The sequence below is a fragment of the Castor canadensis genome, chromosome 7 (assembly GCF_047511655.1).
Source record: "Castor canadensis chromosome 7, mCasCan1.hap1v2, whole genome shotgun sequence".
Lineage (NCBI taxonomy): Eukaryota > Metazoa > Chordata > Mammalia > Rodentia > Castoridae > Castor > Castor canadensis.
Window position 1 is genome coordinate 4,704,722 of NC_133392.1, and position 21,874 is coordinate 4,726,595.

At 45.3% G+C, this 21,874-nt stretch overlaps 1 long non-coding RNA gene across 1 annotated transcript in view; it reads right to left on the minus strand.

Annotated features, from left to right (window-relative positions):
* Positions 1–21,874, minus strand: part of LOC141424597 (uncharacterized) — a 78,079-nt gene that overhangs the window by 40,778 nt on the left and 15,427 nt on the right. The gene's annotated exons all lie outside the window — the stretch shown is intronic.

Below are 21,874 nucleotides of genomic sequence, written 5' to 3' on the forward strand. Positions count from 1 at the left end.
CGTCCAGGCCTGCATGTCAGAAGGCAGAAAGGAAAGAATCATACTCCGTTAGATTATTTGTGAAGGAGAGCAGACATGATGAATGATGCACGCTTGTGTGCAAGGCACCGGCCACGCCAGGGCTCAGGCCGCTGATGAATGGCAAAGCCAACATCCAGGCGCCGGCTCCCCGGCTCTCCAGCTGATGGGTGTAGGGACACCAATGGCCCGGCTAGAATGGCAGGATCATATATACCCCAGCCAGTCAATACAGAAAGGATGACTCCACTCTCTCTCCCTAAGCACAAATGGCCATTATTGATTTCAGCAGGCTGACCAGGGAAGGTGGAATCCCCAGGGAGTCACAGCTTGGCTCATTCACTCCCAAAATGTTTCTTAAAAGATCTGATTTGACAATTCCATGTTGGGAGGCATTTTGCCAAAGTGTATCTGGCTGCAAGGCCTCTGCTGTGCCTCCCATAACCTCCACACCAGGAAGGAGAGCAGGGCTCCAGCCTCCCTGCAAACTCAGTGGACAGTCCTATTTCCTCCTCTTGGGCTCAGGCAGGTGTTAAGGGTGATCAGCCTCCACCAACCCTGAGCAGCCCCAGCTGGCTGCCCTGGTCAGCAGTTCCTAAGCTAGCTGCAGGCTTTGTACAAGATCAAGATGCCAAACTGAGCCTTCTTGAAGAAACTAAAAGCCATAATGGTCCAATGACAAGATTTTAAACTGGATATTAGTCAATCAACATTCGCGGAGAATGTACTTTGGAAGTTTTTTTTTTGAAAATAGAGCGCCATGCATGTTATAAGCAAAACAATGCAAGGCAGAAATTCCTTAACAAAGACATGCATTATAGTTGGTACTACAGGAGCTGGTTGTTCAGTGGAGAACACTCACCTAATGTGCACAAAACCCTGGGTTCAATCCCCAACACCAAAAATAATAATAATAATAGTAGTAATCGTAATAATTATAATAATATCATGTAATAATATAATATATAATAATATAATAATTTCATGAAGAAGCAGCTTTTTGCTTCTTCATAAAGTCAACAACACACACACAAACTATAATGCTAGAAAAGCAGTATAAATATCATAAGACTAGGATATCTCTGATGCGTTGGTCATTTTTAATAAAATGCCCTGTGCCAAGAAAAACAAATTCATAATGAACCAGACCAGGAAGAAATGAGAAGCAGGTTCTCAGATGTACCTGTAACCTTATAAATGGGCTTCCCCTCCCCTGGCACACAGCCTAACAACAGAGGCGTGGGTAGTAAATTAAAGGTGGCCAGTTCACCAGGGTCGGACTGTCTGCTTCTCTCCAGCTCTGCTGCCCCTCAGAGAGGGAGCCCCACCTGCTCCCCCTCCCGCCTCCACCTTTTATTCTTCATTACACAACAGATGACCTATCTGATAGACGTCTTCTCTCCTGCAGGTTCCCGTGGCCAGCCTTCAGTGAGAATAAAGCCGGCAACCCTTTTTATCTTCATTCTACCACAGCTCCCATCCTCTGTTTTTTTCTAAAGATCGTTTGCCAGCACTGCTTGCTCCGTTGTACCCAGTGGAATGAGCAGCATCTTCTGAACTGACAGTTCTGACTTTTTGCTGTGTGTGATTTTTCTAAAGCATGACAACCGCTCGCATGAAGACAAGGTAAACCTTTTCAGAAAAGGAGGCTGAGTAAAGAAAGGCCTTTCAAGAAGTGGAAGTGGTGACTGCAGGAGCCGAGCAAAACAGGTCTCCTATGGATTCATTTAATTTGGCTGCACCTTGCAAGAGCAATTAGAATCACTCCATCCGTGAGTTCATGTGTGCATGTGGACATATCTGTTTTCAAAGAGCCCTTCATGTGGACAGCCATGAAGAAAAAGGGTGGCATCTGCCACCTAAAACCAGAAAGCTCCGTCTGTCCCCTAGCTATGCATATATCCTATTGTGACTTATTTGATATTCATTGGAAATTACGCCTAATTTCAAAGCCAAATCAGTTTCCTGCCACATAGTTCTGTTACATGTTTCCTCCTTCAAAGAACCTCAAATCAAAGTGTCATTTCTTCCACACAGGTGCCTGGAGAGGGGTCATCTGATGGCCTGGAACTTAACATGATGACAAATGGAAGTTAAAGTAGATGTCCAGTGAGGATGTTCTATTTAGTAAGAGCATGATTATTTCAGCGCTACCAGAAGTCAGCATTATTTTGGAGTGATAGCAGTACAGTGTCTTTTCAGAGCCGTATCAGAATATTCCTGGTACCTGTGTCAAATGAATGGATCTTTGCCTGTAAGAGTCAGACACAACAGATCCCATAGACACCAAATAGTGGATACCAGGTATTCACTGGCTTTTCTCTGCATTCCTGAAAAATTCTTAAGTGCTACCTGGATTTATTGGAAATGTATTCTGGAACAAAGAGAAAACATCTTAAGAAATTTTTGATTCCTCATGTCTTAAGTGCTCACATTTAGTGTCCATTTTCCTACAGATTTAGATATAAACATCTGTTCTACTAAATTCAAATGATAGTAACACCGACAACTTACCGGACATTTAGGTCACATCAAGTGTGCGGTCCGATTAGGGTTAGCGGACTGAAGACATGGCTCAAGCAGGAAAATACCTGCCTAGCAAGTGTGAGACTCTGAGTTCAAACCCCAGGACTACCTCAACCCAAAAAAAAAGAGGACAGATTAAAGTTAGCAATTACAACATAAATTCATCTTAAAACTCACAGCAAAAACAGTGCTCAGCCCAGGCAGGGAGTCAGATGTGCTGTGAACCTAACATTGCTCTAGAAAACAATGGGGAGGCTGAGGCAAGAGGATTGTAAGTTCAAGGCCAGCCTGGGCAACTTTGCCAGACCTGACTTCAAAAAAATTTTTTTAAGAACTGGAGGTATGGTTCAAGCAGTAGAGCGTTTGCCCTGCAAGCTCTAAGTTCTGAGTTCAACCTCAGTACCAACAAAAAATTTTTTTTTTAAAGAATTTTTTTTTAAATCTGAGAATGTAGCTCAGTGGTATAGCACTTGTGTAGCACAGGCAAGGCCCTGGGTTCATCCACCAGCAGAGAGAGAGAGAGAAGGAGGGAAGGAAGGAAGGAAGGAAGGAAGGAAAAAGGGAAGAAGGGAAAGAGGGAAGGAGGGAGGAAGGGAGGGAAGGAAGGAAGGAAGGAGCGAGAGAAGGAAGGAAGGAACGAGGGAAGGAAGGAAGGAGAGGAGGGACCGATGGGGGGGAGGGAGGGAAGGGAAGGGAGAAGAGAAGGAGAAAAAATAAGAAAAGAAAATGAAGGGAGGGGAAGGGAGCAGGGGGGGAGGGGAGAGAAAGGAAGGGAGAAAGGAAAGGAAGGAAGGGAAAAGAAGGGAGGAGGGAAGGGAGGAGGGAATGGAAGGAGCTTGTACATAATAAAGAACTAGTAGTCTTCCCAGCCAGGCACCTCCTTCTCCTCCCCTTCTTCTTTCCCTCCCCTCCTCTTCCTCCCCTGGATCCTAGCTGACCTGGTTAATTGTCTTTCATCATGGAGCCTCTGCTGGAACAACTAGATGCCTGTATGGCTTCTCTTCACCTTACATCCTCCCTCTCTCCATCCCCTCTTCCTCCACTGCCTGCATGGACACCAGTATGTGCATAGGTGTGTCCGTGTACCTACAGGTGCACAGTTGTGTGCATGCATGTGTGCACACGAACATGTGTGGTCAGTGTGTGCATTGCACAGGTACATTGTGCACATGTGTGCTTGTGTGTGAATGCATACGTGTGTGTGCCTATGTGCACGTGTGTGCATAGATATCTGTGTGCCATCTCTCCGTCCTGTCTGTGTGGTGCCCTCCTCCTGCTCCTTCTACTCACTGCAGGACTGTGTTGTCAATCTCAGATTCATTCACCCCATCCCCGCTGCTCTCACTGCCCTCCCTGTGTGAGTGGGCTGTGTACCCACTTGAGAGTGGACCTCTGCAGGGCATGCAGAACAGGCAAGGGCACTGAACACTCCCTGGGCAGCCAGCCACCCTCTGGGGCCACCTTCCTGCTTCTCAGAAAGAGAGAGCAAGCAGGCGGGTGGTACACCTGATGTGGGGCTTGGTGATCCTGCATGGCCATGGAGTCCACGCCGCAGCCATTGGAATCAGGCAAACAGTCCTCTTGACTTAACAAAAATAGAAGAGGACACTATAGACACAGGCTCTTCTGTTCCTCATCTGTATAATGAGACAATAACATCAAATACCTCCTAAGATTATAGGGCAAACCAGTGCTTTCATCTCATGCAGTAGTGTAGGCTCTGTAGAACAAGGCCTGTAACCTACTGAGCACTCAGTCACTGTTAGTACTAAAGTTAAAATTACCTAATGTTCTCTGAAATTATCCAGACTGAACAGTAATTTTTAGAATTATCAATGAAAGTTTCCGAAGCTCAGAAAATGTCAATCAAGTCATATCATTAGTAGTAAGTTTTCTCAGAAACACAAGTGACCAAATGACAAGTTAGTATTTCTTTTGAATGGAATTAGATTAGCACTGTGCTGGGTGGTCACCAGGCAAGAAGGCCCAGGTCATTTCTGCTGAGGGGTAGAACCTGCTTGGTCCATGCTGGTACAGTTGGGTGACATGCATGAGAAGATCTGGGTTACATCACACCTGTGAGGACCAATGCAGAGCCAGGACGCTGCTGTTGGAAATAGTGACAGCTTCCCAAACAATAGCACCAACTTAGAACCAATGCAATGAGCTCTCTTCACTGTCAGGAGACCAGTCAGACCTTCCGCCAATTTCCCAAGACCCTTCCAGGCAACTCAAGAAATGAAAATAATTAGAGCCCCAGCTTCTGACCCTCCAGATCCTGCCTGTCAGAAGGCAGGAAAACTAAAGGGTGAAATCAGAGGCTCCCTAGGGCTCCCAGTCTGAACCAGAAATTCCCTCCAGACTCATCAATGAAGCATGACAGGGATCCAAGAGAAAGGCTAGAATTCCCCTTCACCCCTTATGTCAGCCCTGTCTCTCTACCACAGCAGCTCTGGGGAAGGGCCCTGCATTCCAGGCCACCACTTGGCACCTGGCCCCAAGGCCATTCCACAATGACCACTCACCTGCATACCATAAATTCTGCTCTCCCTGTTTCTGTGGTTTCCCTACCAGCAAGAAGCAAGAAAAAGATTGGTCTCCATTGCCCCATCTGGGACACCAGATAGTCCCCAGAGATGACATTTACTATGCTGGATATTCTGGGTTGCTATTAAATTTTTTTTCCAGGTTTCCATTTTGTCTTCAAACTCCCGGATGAGTTTTAGGGTTCTTATTAAATTTTCTTCACCAAGCTTTTATATTTTAAGTACCTAGGAACGGTATTCTTGCTTTAAGATCTATATAACATCACACTCATGACATCTGACAAAAAATAACCTGACCTCGTCAATGCTCAGAACCTGCCCAGAAAGCAGACATCAAGGTCCAGATCCAAGTGTGTGGAAACATAGCTTTTCGGTCACCTCCTTCCCCTACACTTCCTCCAGCTGAACAATTGCAAGTCTTGTAGATCTTTCTCCAAAATTCTTTGAACCATCAACTCCCCTCCATACCCATTATTGCCCTATATTTGCACTCACCTTTCTCTTCAATGACCACTGCCATCATTACCATTATATCCCAGTGTCCCCACAAATCTCCCTTCACCCATGTCTACTTGATATGACCTAGGTCCTGGACTATGTGGCTCTGGCTACCTGGAGACCTCTGCTGATTTCCTGGCTTTGCTCCATAGGATGCTGTCCATCAAAAAGCCTTCCCAGTCTGGCTGTAACCACCTGCTAACCTCATCTTTCACTACTCTCTATGTCCATTCACCCCAACTAGGGTCCCACAGGGCAACTGTGCAGCACTATCTTGCGTTAGTGCCTGGAAAGACCCACCCCTCCTGTCTCTGTTCTACTGGCAGACTCTAGATGGTACTACTGGCAGCCTCTTGGTGTTCCGCCATTTTGAAGTTTACTCACACATGGACTTGTCTTGGTCACACGAACTGCTTTGGCCAGTTTGACTTAGCAAGAACAATTTAAGTATAGTCTTCGTAAGTACCGTCCTCTTGGAACTCTGCTTCTTGGAGTCCTGAACTGCAATGTGGAGGAAAAAAAAAAAAACCCAACTACTCTGCTGAAGAGAACATAAAGGAGGGCCATGAAAAATGCCATGTGCAATGAAGATGCTCAAGTTTGCATGAAGAGTAGAGAGGTCCAGCCTGGCCAGGTCCCTGTCAAGCCACTTGGGATCCTATTCCAGATATGATCTGAGGACATCTGTGAGAGACACCCCAAGTGAGGCAAGAACCACCCAGATGAACAGTCAGCTATAGAATGTGAAAGCTAATTTAAGCCATGAACTTCTGGGGTGGTATGTTATGCAGCAGGAGACGATTCAACAGTAAGTCATCACTCGGTTCAGGTCAAAACACCAGGAGCATGTGAAAGGAAACCTAATATGGGTACTCATAGGTATTGGTAAGTGAAAAGAAGACATGTACCACTTCCATGAGGGAGTTGCAGCCTAGCCGGACACTCTCACCCAGACATCCTTTCAACAAACATTGTTTTGAATACCTGCTATGCATTACATGTCACAAAAATTCCTTGTCTCCATTCACCTTGGGTTCCCTTCCCTTTGCCAGTTGTTTTCCATTCACACTTAACCTCCAGGGCTGCAATCAGCTGATTGTGTGAGAATGAATGCACCCCAAGCTCTCCCTGAAGGCCCAAAGCTGGAAACTCTCAGGGAAGATGGTGGGAGTCCAGGAAGATCATCTCACTTAAGGGAAATGCCTTGATTAGCAACACAATCATTAATGCTGCTAACCTCTCCCCCGGTGTTTTGGGTCAAAAGGGGAGGCATTTCTTCCTGGTATTTAGAGATCCATTAACTTTTTCTACTTACTAGAATGTGGAGTCCAAAAAGACAATGCCATTCCAAGGTTAAGCAGTGATGGCATTTGTTAGCAGGATACAGCACAAGGTACAGGTTCATGCTTTCCAGAAATCTCCTTTGTATCCGCAAACTAGTGAATAGCAATGATGCTGACCAAGACTAAGGACCCACCCCCACCCCATGAAGATGACATTTAAAAAACCCACTTTACCCTCCTTGGTTTGGGTATGCTCAATTATGGAATTACAGAATTATATCATATTGTCTCTAGGTCCTCATGACTCTTCCATCAGTGCTGTACGTGAACTGTACCCCAAGAATCGCAGGAGTGGCATGAGTTTATGTGTGCAGTTAGAATATCCAGGTTTTTATTTCCAAACACAAATGAACACTGGCCTGGGATTCAGGACAAGTTGGTACTAGTTCCAGCCCTGTTCCAATCAGCCCTATAAAAGCTGACAAGTCTGGTGATCTCAAAAGGTTTCATCTGTAAAACAGAGTCACTGGTCCTCAATCTTCCTGCACAGATAGAGCGGAGAACGGGGAGAAAGAACCCCCAGGGAAGAAAGCCTCTGAGGCCCCTTACTTCACTCCAATTAACGGATTTGCCTATGGATTCACTAAACAAATAGTTCGATGGCTTATAAAATGGAAACTGGTTTTGTCCCAAGAGTTTTTCCTCACTCTTTAATAGAAAAAAAAGTCAATATCTAATCCAGTTCCAGTAATAATTACTCAAGTATTTTTGCATTAATTTACAAAATACCTGAATGTCTTCTCCTTGCGAGTACAATGCCAAGCACTGTGAGAGAGGCAGACATGGATGAAGCGAAGACCCTTTCCAAGGCAGCAGGCAGGGGAAGTAAAACACAGATAAGAATCCAACAAGGCAGTGAATGAAATGTGCAACAACTGAAATACAGAGCTATGGAAAGTTCAGACAGGTAGAAAATTCAAATAAGCAACAAAAATGTCCTGGAACTAAGAAGTGACTACAGCAAGTTTGCGTGATATGGGTCAATATACAAAAGACAATTACTTCTTACGTACAGAATTGAACAATTGGAACTTGAAATTTAAAACATGATATCATTTAATTAAATACCTAGGTATAAATCTAATGAAATATGTACAAGATCTGTATTACGATAACCACAAAACTCTTTTAAAAATCAAAGATCTAAATAAGTAGAGAGAAATCCCATGTTCATGGATAGGAAAATCCATACTGTTAAGATGTCAGTGCTTCCCAATTTAATAGATTTTCTGCTCTATGAAAGACACTGTTAAGAGAATAAAAAGGCAAGTCACAGATGGGGTGAAATATTTACAAAATGTATATATTGCAAAGAGTTTGTTTCCATTACTTACAAAGAACTCTTAAAACTCAAAATAAGAAAACAATCCAAGGTAAAAGTGGGAAGATCAGAACAGACACAAAGGAAGAAATACCAATGGCAAATAACCCTATGAAAAGATCCTCAATCTGAGGTCATTAAGAAACTGCAAATTAATGCAACAAGGAGTCACTATACACTCCAAGGAGAAAGGCTAAAATCCAAAACACTGAGAACAGCAAATGTTGGTTAAAATGTGGAGCAATAGGAACTCTTATTCATGACTGATGAAAGTGCAAAATGGCTAGCCACCTTGGAAGATTGTTTTACAGTATTTTTCCAAGGCTAAACACAGATTTACCATATAACTCAACAATTATGTCCCTTGGTATTTATCCAAATGAGTTGAAAACTTACATACACATAGAAATCTGCACATGAATGTTTCTAACACATTTATTTATAATAACCAAAAATTAGAGGCAACCAGATGTTCTTCAGTATGTGAATAGATAAACTTTGCTATGTCTATACAGTGAATATTATTCAATAATAAAAACAAATGAGCTAGCCAGGCACCGGTAGCTCACGCCTATAATCCTAGCAATCGAGGAGGCAGAGATCAAGAGGATCATGGTTTGAAGCCAGAAGCCAGCCCACACAAACAGCTCAAAAAAACCCTTCACATAAAAGGGCTGGTGGGGTGGCTCAAGATGTAGGCCCTGAGTTCAAGGCCCAGAACTGAAGGAGGAGGAGGAGGAGAGGTTGCCAGGTATTTGGCGTGGGAGCGAAACAGAGAAAGATGAAAAGGCAGAGCACAGAGGATGCTTAAAAACTATTCTGAACCATTACCGCACATGATGTTACACAAAACCCACAGGACTTTACAACACAAGGAGTAAATTCTAATGTAAACTGTGGACTGCAGTTAAGAATAAAATGTTGGTGCATTAATTATAGCACATGTTAACAGAGGACATTTCACAGCAGGCAGGGGTGGAATGGTACCTCTGAGTCTTCTGCACAATTTTTTTGTAAATCTACAACTTCTCTGAAAATAAAGCTTATTAATTTATAAAATATAAAATATTGCTGAAGGAAATTAAGGAGCATCTAAACAAATGGATTGAAATTTTATGTGCATAGGTTGGGAGACTCATTGATAACCTGATCTCAGTTTCCCAAGTACCTAGGATTATAAGCGTGAGCTACCAGTGCCAGGCAAAGCCTAAATTAATAGTTATTAATATAGGTAATAGTTATTCACTGATTTTTAGTAAATGTTCTAAGATAATTCAATGGGGGATAGAATATTTTTATAAGAAATGGGGTTGAGGCAACTTGATAGCCATATGCAAAAAGATAATTTAGACCATTACTCAAAATAGATAAAACACAAACCTAGAAAACTCTAAGAATAAAACAAAGAAGTAAATCTTTGTGACCTGGAGTCAGAAAAGCTTTTGCTTTGTTTGTTTTAGATATAATATCAAAGCACAAGTGATAAAAAGGTAAAATTGGACTTTGTCAAAATTAAATTTTTTTCATTCAAAAGATACCATTAAGAAAGTGAAAAGGGTTGGGTACCAGTGTTCACGCCAGTAATCCTAGCTGCTCAGGAGGCAGAGATCAGGAGGATTGTAGTTCAAAGCCAGCCAGGGCAAATAGTTCACGAGATTCTACCTCAAAAAAACCCTTCACAAAAAAGGGCTGGTGGAATGGCTCAAGGTGTAGGCTGTCAGTTCAAGTCCTACTACTGCAAAAAAAAAAAACAAGAAAATTGTGAAAAAGACAAAATATAGGCCCCTGACTCAAAGGAAATATTTTAAGCTGCATATCCAATATAAGAGACCCATATTGACAATTCATAACAAACTCTTACATCTCAACTATAACCCAGGAACCCTAGCAAAATACTTGAAGAAACATTTCAGGAAAATACTTGTAAAGAAGTTCACTCAAAGGTGCTCAAAGTCACTCTTCATCTGGGAAATTAAAATTAAAATCACAATGAGAGATCACTTCCACCCAGAGAATGGCCGTAATCCAAAAGCCAGACAAGAGCAAGTGCCGGTGAAGATGCAGACAGAACTCCCACACGGGAAATATACAATGGAGTAGTTGCTTGAGAAACAGCTTCACAGTTTCTGTAACATTAAACATAGATCTTCCATGTAACAGCAATTCCACTCCTAGACATCTTTCCAGGGGAAATCAAAACGCCATCCACAAGAAGACTTGCTACAAATATTCACAGAAGCATTACTCCTAACAGCCAAAACCCAAAAACAATCCAAATATCCACTCAACAGGGGGTCGATAAGCAAAATGCAGCAGACCCATACAGTGAACACTACTCAGGGTTAAACGAACAATGTACGGATAGTCCTTGTAACAGGAAAAAAACCTCAAAAACATCACGCTGTATTTTTATCATTGCTTTAGATAGAGATTCGGCCTATCAGTGCAAATGTGCAATATTTACCTCTTTGAGTCAGCTTGTCTCACTCAATATGATGATCTTGGGCTCCATCCATTTCCCTGGGTAGTGGAGGGGGTGAATTTGACCAAAGAATATATGCATGTAGAGAAAAAACACCATGAAACACCTTTGTACAATTCATTTGCCCTCATGCCTCTGGGGACAGGACACCCCACCTGCCGCTCAGCGCCACCTCTGACCCACTCCGTTCTCCACCTTCCAAATGACCAGTCCAGCTCATACTGGTCAGACTGCAGACAAATCTCCATGCTCTCTCAGGACTTGTGCTTGTGCGTATGTGTGCGTATGATTACTGTTGTTCAGCCTAGACAAGCCGAAAATGGAGAAATGAACCCAAATCCAGATCTTCACACATTTACTAGGAGAAGCATCTTCTTGGTGACTTTGCGCTTGGATTACTACAGTGGCGGTAACTGGTCCTCCTTTTCGAAGGGTTCGTGGGCTAGTAAGATCTGACAACATTTGCAGTCTATGGCCTGTGAGCTTAGGAAGTGTTCCTTTTATACTCTTTTCCCTGAAGGAATCCTTCATCCCCAGCCCCAGACTGTCCTGCCCGCAGATTCAGCACAGTGAAAAGGAGAATGCCTTCCCAATCGTTCCTCCATCTTTCCCCGAATCACTGCTGTCACCACAGCACTTCATTGCTGTCTTTAATAGCTCACAAGTGGCTCCTTCTGGAAGCGACGTGGAGCAGCCCATGGATCAGCCGGCGGGGATGCTGAGGCAGCAGGGTTGGCAGGAGATGCTGGAAGCTGCGGGTGCTGCACTAAGTGCCCACTGGCCTGGGATCCGAGGGCTGGGCTCGGGCTGCCTTTGATCCCAGTCATCGGCTGCCAAGTCTCAATTAGACGGCCTGTAATACAGTTGGTTCTGGCACAAGTGGTGAGAAAAATAAATGAAAGGGTTCTCCCCAATAGGAGTGAGTCCCTGACCACTGTATCGGAGAGGCCATGGCCCTTAGCTCAGGGTCATTAGCACAAAAGCCCATCGTCAAGCCCACTGAAAGCCATGCCCTAAAAAGATGTCGCCAATATGTGCCTAGACTCTGGAGTTCCCACACTTAGCCGCTGCCTAACGCATGCCAATTGCCCAAACAAAAGGGACTTGAGTGGCTTTCCAAGGGCATGGCACAAGTGCTTGCCACATACGTCCTTCCAGGGGACAAAGGGGAGTGTTGGCTGCAGAAGCCGTGGGCAGAGCTCTTGCCCAAAGCCCATGCCTGCCAGCTCCTGCTCTCCGCACTCTTCATTCAGAAATTTGCAGGATTGTGTTTAATAGGAATGTGAGTCACTTCCAATTCCTCAGTCAGAGGAAGGCTGGAGCAGAGCATGCCACCTCCTTCCCTGTTGCTGCGGCGATTTCAGTGCCAGCCTCACCTCTGCCAGCCTCAACTCTGGTACTATTTATGAGACTTTCCTTCAAGTGACTGACAAAAAGAAGACCCTTGACAGGCTGCGGGAAGGGAGAACTATGCAAAACACCCAGTGCTTTATTAAAACATTCTTCACCTATTTAAAGGATTTGAGGCACACTACATCTCAGTGGCTGTGATACTGTTTCATATGCTTTTCTGAGAAATACAGGGGATTGGGGTGAGGGGTGCTGGAGTCAGGGCATGATTTTCAATCGCCAGTTCTAGGTTGGGGAGGTAATATGGCATATGGTAGAATCAGCCTTTGGGGACATTTAAGAGCTATCTCCCAAGTAACCCCTGAGAAGGTGCATGGCAAGAAACTACCAGGTATGGTGGGAGGCCATAAATGGGAGGACCTCTGTCCAAGGCCAACCCCAGGCAAAAACATGAGACCCTATCTAAAAAATAAAAACCTAAAGCAAAGAGAGCTGGAGGGCATGGCCCAAGTAGCAGAGTGCAAGCATGAACCCCAGTATCATCAAAAAACAAAAAGCAAAGACTCAGTTTGGGTGTGACCAGGATCAGTAGGGTTCTGGAGATACATGACAGTTACCAAGTGCTTTGGCGAGGGTTCTGGAGATACATGACAGTTACCAAGTGCTTTGGCGAGGTGCTTTAGTAGAGGAAGTCCCTTTGATGGATGATTTAGCCAGGTGACTGAAGGCTTGCTGTGAAAGAAAGTGCAAGCTTCAGGGTTGGAAGGTCTTATTCAAGTCGCACCTGGTCCTCTGTGTCTGAGACTTTGAGGGCGTCCCGTAGGGGGTGTGCTGTTGGGAAATGGAGATGAGACTGGCTCACAACAATGGGAGAGTCTGGGTGGCAAGACGCATAGGAAACCCTTTCGGCACTTCCAGCTGAGTTGATCCGTTAACTCTATGGTACTGGAATCAATCCAATTAAGATAACAGAGCAGGACTACCTTCCAGCTACAATTCCATAAGATCTCCTATTCTTGTCTGATTAGCAAAGCTCTTTTCTTTTTTTTTTTTAAATGATTTGCCTGTGGCAGGATAGCTCAGGCACAACCAGTGGAATTATAAATTGCTATAATCTTCCACAGACAAAATAACAAACAAATATCAACATTATATTCAAAGTAAGCTTGATTCACAAAGGGAACCTTTCCTATTATGACATTAAATCAGTCACACATGTGTGTCACCTTATAGATGTAAATATCTATATCACAGTCAGCACCCTGCAGCCCATGTACCAGGTCCCCACTGCCTATCTGTGAAGCTGTATGGGCACAGCCCCTCTCGTTCACTTATGCACTGGCCAGGGCTGCTTCCTCCCAGGACGAGGGGAGCAGTCCCCAAGAGATGTGCAAAGCCTGAAGTGTCTAATATCTGAGAAATGTTCCTGTTTATTTACAGTGGCTCCAGGATGCAACATCCTCATAACTTTATACACAAGTTTAGAAACTGCATGGTGTGTGGGGGGCCTCCAGGGTACTCAGGAAGTGCTAATATGCAGAGGCAAGGAAAGGAGAGACTCATGAAGAGGGTCAAGGGCTTGCAGAGATCCTGAAGAGGGTGTGGGAAGATACCTTGTTGGGGTGCTGATCACTGGAGATATCCACCAATGTGGAAGTTCTGACATGGTTAGCATGAGATACTGGGGCTGTAAACATGGTTACTGAATACAAGAAGCATGTGGGGGAAATTAAACCCAAGGAACAGGGGAGCCAAAATGACGTTTGTCTCCAGTGGAAGGAGAGTCGGCACTGTTGGAAGGTAGGACGGTGGAAAGGGGAGCTAGGTGGGTCACACAACGCAAGCTCAATCAAAATTTGCAGATGTGACTGTAAGGGTGCAAGGGCCTTTAAAATTAAAAACCATTTTCCATGTAAATCTACTCGTGTTTGCTTGCTTCTCAGATTCATTTCTGGCAGTACGTTCTGCTTCTTTCATTCCCTCAAAAAATGGGACTTTAAAAAAAAGTCAATATTTCTTGGTAAATAGACCCAATACCATTAACTTTGCTTGCCAAAACTGAGCCCTTTTAAGACGCTAAGGGTAAAACAAGCTCAAACAACCGGCTGCTCAAAAAAGGAAGTTATTACATAAAGACGTGTTGTGAATTTTTTTCAGGATGTGAAAATATACACTTTAATTTCACAAGTTAGTAATTAGTATAGTAGGATAAAGCCATAATCCAAAACAATAATCTTTATTACCAAAATAGAGATTAAACACAATTAAAATGAACAATATTACCAGCCATAATTGCTAATCAATTAGCTGAGAAGCTATATTACTGCAATCTTCCTAGTCTCCAATTTGCCCTTCCTATATTTTTTCACTTTTTATAATATAAGATGGAGACTAGCTAAAAGAATCCACTTGCAAAGCCCTTTGTTAATTATAGACTCAGTAGCCAGCCACATCATCCTCCATGTGACTTCCACCCACCAGATGCATGGGGGAGCATCCCCTAATTGTGAAGGTCAATGCCAGTTATGTCAAGCACTTCCCAGTTGCACTGCACTTGGTCAATCACGCTCATTAACAAAACCATAAGGTAGCATCTAGTTCCCCCACTGCCTTTGTGTCGCCCCACTCGAAACACCCCAACATAAAGCAACACTTAGACACAGCCCCCTTTCAGACAGGCCAGGCTGCATGGTGTCATGGAGCCTGAAAAATAAATGGCTTGACTTTCATCACTCGTGACAAACCGTAGGGAAGAACAACCCCAATGCCAAGTGACCCAGAACCTAAAATACTATTGAGTTGTTTCAAGCATTACATTTTTCTGAATGTGAAAATGACATCTGCCATTCATAGCAAGAAGGTTTTGAAAACTGAATTCCATTGCTCACCTTGTTTTCTTCAAAATATGGCTATAGATTGTTTCTGCAAGAGAGAGTGAAGGAGGGTGAATACCGTGGAAGTGCATGAAAATGGAACATCGAGACCTGTTGAAACTCTTCTAAGAAAGGGAGAAGGGAGGAGAAAGGAAAAAGATGGAGGGGGCAAATTTAACTAAGATACATTGTAAATGTACCTTAATGACACAGTACCCCCCGTACAACTGTAATATAGAGTTGCTAATAAATAAAAATAAAAATCCCCAAGCTGCTATGCTAAAACTACTATTTATGAGGTATTTGGAGGTGGCCTCTGGAATGTGAGTAGAGTGTGAGGGTGGATCCCTTGTGGTGGGATTAGGGCCCTTATAGAAGACCATCCTTCACTCTCCTCCGTGTGAGGATAAAGCCAGAAGACCCCATCTATCAGCCAGAAAGAGGGCCCTCGTCAGAACACCAAACCTGTTGATGTCTTGAACTGGGACTTGCACAACTATGAGACCTGTTGTTCACCAGCCTCCCCGTTTAAGGACCTTTGTTATGCCAGCCTGGCTGGGCTTGAATTGGATACGCCCCTGTAGCAGAAAGAGTCACCATGGTGAAGGGAGGCAGGTGAAGAGGGCTTCCTGAAGCCACTCCCAATGAATGGTTTTCTGTGCTCTGTGAAACTCTGACAGCAGGCAGGACAAAAACAGGCACACTGGTCCCCACAGCTGGGATGGAAAGGCATTCAGTGTGGGTCTCTTCCTTCCTAATGCCAGCCACCACAGGCAAAACAAGATGGGTCTTCATCCCTAGTGGTGCAGGGAGGCGCCTCTCAGCAGAAATACAAGGGGTCTAATGAGACCAGCCAGGGAACAGGTGTCACAGGTGCCTTGTGTCTGACTGATGAGCAGCTCTCTGCTCCATCTGCTGACTTCGCTTCTGAACTGGCCAACAGATTTAGGACAAGGTTTCCATTGTGTGCTAACTCCTCCCATCCCCAAAACCACCAGGAGGACAAATCCACTGTCACAGAAGGAAGTCCCCAAGGACTTGTAGTTGCTTCCTGGTTGAGTTATAGGGTTGACCAGTTGCATTCACTATGAGAAGCCCTGGGAACTACAAGGAAGAAGCCCAAGCTCAGGAAGGAAAAGGGGCTTGCTGGAGGCTACATAGCAGGTCTGTGGAAAGACAAGGCCTTGGTGTCTTCCTCCTGCCCACCCTGCAAGTTGCCTGCACGCTGTGAGTTCCCAGGGCCTCTGCTTCTGACCCTCCTCCTGCTGCCTGGCCACCTCAGGCCATAGCTTCTACTTGCACACAAGCAGGACCTAGGCCCATGCTGCTCCTGGGCAGTCCTGGCCACAGGTCCCTCCCACCGGTGCCATATTCAAGCCCCACCGCTGGCCAAGGATTTCCTAGGAGACCCCATTCACCCCCAACATGCAGCTCAGAGCCCACAGTCAAAGTGTTCAGGGAAAATCTCACCCACACATGGCTAATGTGGAAGGAAAGACTTTGGATTGTCTCTATGCATGATAAAGGAGAGGTGAGTAGGAACAAACTCACACAGGTCAAATCTGAACTACTCCTTGGATACGGTGAAAAGCAAACTGCATTCTTGTCTAAATCAAACCAGAAAATTCATTCCTAGTACCCCGTGTCTTCCTTCTCTGAGACTACAAAATACATACCAAACCCACCCTGGGACACCAATCAGAAATCCAAGGAGAAAGAGTGAATTCATGTACTCAACTCTGAGTACAAAAGGCTTTAGAGAAAAATACATCCCTTGAGGCACTGAATTATTTTTGTAAGGGACAGTCCATCACATTTAAGTTCAATTTGAATTGTGGTGGGATCCTTAACATTGTTTACTTACTTTTTTCCTGTAAGGAGAAGGAAGTAGAATAATTCTTTTGAGGAAAAATAAATACCTGAGGACTTTAAAGGCCCAGGAAGCCTGACAGGACCAAACAGGACCAAAGGCACAGTGACTTTCTGGACAGCTTCTTTCTCATTCCTCCCTCTGCCTAGTCTCCAGGGGCCTTAGTATCTCAGATCAAGGTCTCTGCTAGTGGACTTTGGGGAAGAAAGGAATGTGAAACTCACAGAGGAAGGACATGACCTTGACCTCAGAAAGTCCTAGCTGGACCCTCCATGACCCCATGACAAATGACCTGCCTTTCTTGGATTCCTACAGACAAGGGGCTCCCAGGGCATCAATTCCCAGAGCCTGTGGGGTGCCATCTTGCAGAACAGGTGCAAGGTGCATACAAGGAGAAGAGTAGAGACAGCATTTCAAACTTTGCTCATAGATATTCTTGCAGCGATGTGGAATCGGCTCCCTTTGTTTGTTCAACAATGGATCTTATCTTTCAGTGAGGGCTGTGTTCCGGACTATTATTACCCTATATAAAAGGCTCGCCGGCTTTCTTCCCACTTGTTCAGCAGCACCGGAGTGGCATAGCAAATTTAATCGAAGACCCAGCTCCTGGGAGAGTCTTCTGAGAGGCTCCGGTCCTCCTAATGCTGTTATCTTCCCTTCCTTGTGTTGAGGAAGCATAAAAATCACAAAAAAGTCATTCTGAGTATATTCTTCGTGATAATTATTGTCAGACTCGGAGATAAGTACCCTACGTGATGTAATGTGTGTCAGCCGGGCCCCCTGAATGCAAATCCTGCTGTGGCCTCAGGCCAGACAATGGTGGCCGACATCGCTGGGGCCTCTGTATTTTGCCACAGACAAGAGAGCGCTTTGATTTTTTTGTGTTTTGATAAGGCACAATCTGGGGGCCTTTATCTCAGCTGTTATATTTAAAGATGACTTTCTAGCCCTGCGTTCTAGCCTATTGTTTGACCCTGATTATCACCAAATGTTGTTGTTTAGTCAAACTCACCCGCTTAATGAAAGGCCTGCTCCTAATTTAAGGAAAATTATTTAAATGCAGACTATCCTATACACTGCAGTTTCACAAAGAACTAGGTGGTTAATCAAAAGTTAATTGTATAATTCTCATGCAGATTAGGGCCTCTTGCAAATGAATCCCAGGTTGTGATTATTAAAAAAAAAAAAAAAAAAAGGAAAGCACAGAGCAGTGCACAGGGGCCTGCAGTCTGGTGAACAATCAGCCCGGCTTAATTTGTGGTAAACAAAGTGATGATACACGAGGGGTCTCCAAAGGAGAAAAAAAGGTGAAAATAAATTAAAGCACAACATACAGATAGGATCTTTTTGTTTGAGGCCATCTTTCAAAAACATAAGCTAAACGAATAAAAAGCAACCCATTAATATTTACCGGAAGCTGAGAAACATACAAAGATGACAAGTCCACGATTACACTGTGATTCTAGGCTGGAGCTTGGGGCAGCAGATGGCTACTGTCCTCTGACACAGTGACTTCTGTGGCTGCTCCCTCCTTGTGAGAAGTGACACAACGCCACCCTCCCTTGCTGAGGTCTAGATTTGCACTGATTACCTTGTTTTGTCTTCCAAGTGAAGGGCAAATGCCTGCCCTGCCTGGGAATGGCTGTAGGGACCTGCAAGCAGGCCAAACTCCCAATAGAATGTGGGGGAAGGGAGAAAAAAAAGAAGACTATCATCCCTTCCCCTGCCCTCAAAATCAGCTTCTGTCCTTTTCGGGCTGGGGCAGCCACCTCTCTGGCTGAGTTGTGCTGACCACAGCCTCTCCTGAGTCTTTAGCAGAGTGAGTACTGTTCCAACAGAAGGCCAAGTAAATACCGTTCCAACTGTCCATGTTGTCTCTGGATGGTTACTTGACGTCGAGACGAGGTCCTGGATGGGTGTGACTACAGCTTTCCAGGTGAGGGAGGGTCTTCAGAATGTTCTGCTTCAATGGAGCAGATTTCCAGACAAAGCCCCAGAACAGGTTGGAGGCACAATTTGCCAGGACGTGTTGTAGAAGTCAGCTGTGCCCCGTGCACTCCCGTGCTCTCCTGACATGCTACATTGATTCATATATCCCCCGCTCCCAAATTCTGGCCTGAATTTTACAAGATTGAAATAAGTGTCCTTGCTCTCTCACTGATCAACATCATCCCTGCTTGAAGGAAATAACTCTGACAATCATGAAAAGAGAAAAGATGCAGGCTGTGCAAGGGTCGCTCAGTGCCACCCCCCACCCCCAGAAACAGCTTCTTGTCCATCCCTCCACCCACCCGCCCAGGCCATTGCTGCCAACACAGGAACATGCCATTGCTTCTGTTTCCACCACTGGCACAGAAAGTAGGCCACAACCGGCTGACTCCCAGGAAACTGCGCCTGTGTCTGCAGCAAACCACACAGCGTACCTCACTCAGCTGGAGGCTGCTCTCAACTTACAGCTCTTCCATGCCACTTCCTTTCCTGGGCCTGCCATGACCAAGTCCACAAACTGGGTGCTGAAAACAGAAATGTATGCTTTCACGGTCCAGGGGTCTAGAAGTCAGACACCAAGGGGTCTGTGGGGCCACTCTCTCCGAAGCCTCTAGGGCTGGCTCCTTCTGTGTCTCTTCCAGCTTCTAGTGGCTGCAGGAATTCCTGGGCTGTTGTTGAGTCACTTCAGTTTCTGCCTCTATTGTCACACGGCATTCTGTTCTGTGTCTGCATCCTCACACAACTGTCTTCTTACAAGGGTGCCGTCATTGAGTTAGGGGCTCACTCTACTCCAGTGTGCCTCATAGTAACCAATCACTTCCACAAAGGTGCTATTTCCAACTGAGTCCATGTTCCCTGGTGCTGGGATCAGGACTTGGACACATAGTAGGGGAATGAAGAGACGCATTTCAACAGAGTGGCTGGGCTGTAGCTAAGTGTCCCTGTTTCTCGCCCTGCTCGACTTCATCTCACACCTCCTCATTCATGTGCTCCATTTTTTCACGTAAGCCACAGTACCAAAAGAATGCCCTTCCGTGCTCCAAGTGGAACTCCACTGGGATGGGCTCAGTTGCTGACAAGTTCTGGGGCAGAGGAACTCAAGAAGAGAAAATGAAGGCAATTCCTCCAAGAATTGCCACCTCCTGGTGACCTCACCATCATGCTCGCAATTACTACCGGACCAAAGCAGCCACCATCACACACCAGAAGAAGCTGCTGCCAAGGCTCAATGGGGGTCAGACAGCCTTCCAAACACTCTGGGCTATGGAAAAGCTTCAGGAGCGCCAGCTAGTGGCCCTGCTGGGAACCACACTCCTGTTCAATGCCAAGTCCGGGTGAGTTCCACACACCACAGTCTGGGAAATATCTGGCCATCACTGGAATAATGAAACAGTAGGCCACAGACTGACTTTTCAAACCCACCATTCCTCTTGGTCAATATTATACAGCTGTTAATTCATGCAAAGCAAATCACTGCATCTCAATAACACACAGAGAGGAGCCTTGGCTCGTAAATGGGATTGTAGATGTTGAAATCACTGGGCAGTACCACTACCACAATTTCATTGTTTAGGACTTTCACACCCACCCAGTCACACCACTGCAGCTAGCTCATAAATCTTAATAAATCTTACATTAGAGAGAAACCTTTGAAACTAAATTGTCCAATCAAAACACATGGGAGTCTTTAAATATTTACAACACATAAATAAGGTATGTTACCTATGTAATGCTTTTCATCACCTACACATGCCACACATCTATTGACACATCTATTGACACCGAATGTCAATATTGATGTACGAATGAAATGTAAAGCTTCTAAAGAGATGTCAAATCATGCTGACCTTGTCGTTGGAAAGAAACATTGGTCTCAGGGCTGAATCCGAAGGCAAGGTATTTGCCACCTCTTTCCTCAAGCCATAAGTCACCTTATCCCTAACCATGAGGGGCTGGTGAGAGAGGTCGAATACCCAGGACGGGAACAAGGGCCGGTGGGCATCCCCTGCAGAGATGGGAGAAGGAGGCCAGGCAAGTTGGGGTGGGGAACTCCCACATCTATCTGTCATCCACAGTAGAACCAGGACCTCACCCTGGCTGCCAACCTCAAGGCTGTCAGGCAGGGCCACATCAAACCAGCAGCCACAGGAGCCTGAGGAAGGACGGTGAGAATTCTTTGTCTTCCTGAGATGGCCGGACAGACTCAGGTCACATTTTTGTTGTACTCTCACCCAGCTGTTCCTGTCCCACCCAAGGCTGCTGTGGACTCCTAGGAGAGGGTGCCATCTTGAAACCCCAGACTGGAGTTTCAAGAGATACAGGCTCATGGAAGGGCCTAGAGGGTAAGGTGACCTGAGGAGAAGGGGCCAAGAAGGCCATCACTCAGTCAGGCAGGGCCACATTGGAGGGGGAGGAACAGGAGAGCACAGGACAAAATACCTGACTAGGAAATCCCCAGCCATAAGTTCACAATAAATGTTATAAGTGGCAGTGACATGGTTAAAAACATGGAAATCATCCATTAAACTGCCGTGTGAAACCATCAGGCCAGAGTCCTGACTACTTACTGCTGACCCCTCCAGCACTGTCAGAGCGATGTGGATGGGAATGGGAGGAGTCACCACCATTACACAAGGAACTTACAGAAGAGCCATGAGAAATAGGGGACCAGGCCAGGGAAGGGACTAGAAAACACTCTTCACTAGGCCCTTCTGCCAACAGAAAAGTGGCACCACCTTGCTGTCCTTTACACATGAAGAAACTGAGGCACTGAAGGCATTCAGGGGAAAGAACAGAAGCTCTCATCAGGAGCCCTCTCCAGCCCCACATTCTCCCCACAACACATTATTGCCCTAGAGCACATGGGAGTTAATGGGGCATCCTCAGGCCTGGGCTGTGCAGCTGTCAGCCTAGCCCCAGGTAACAGTGGAAGCCTAGGCCTAGGGACACATGCAAGCCCTCTGAGCCAGGGTTACTCAGAAGCAGCAGAGCCAGAGTGCATCCCCCTCCAGTGGACCTGTCCACAGTGCCAGCAAAGGCAAAGAGCTAATGACCTTCA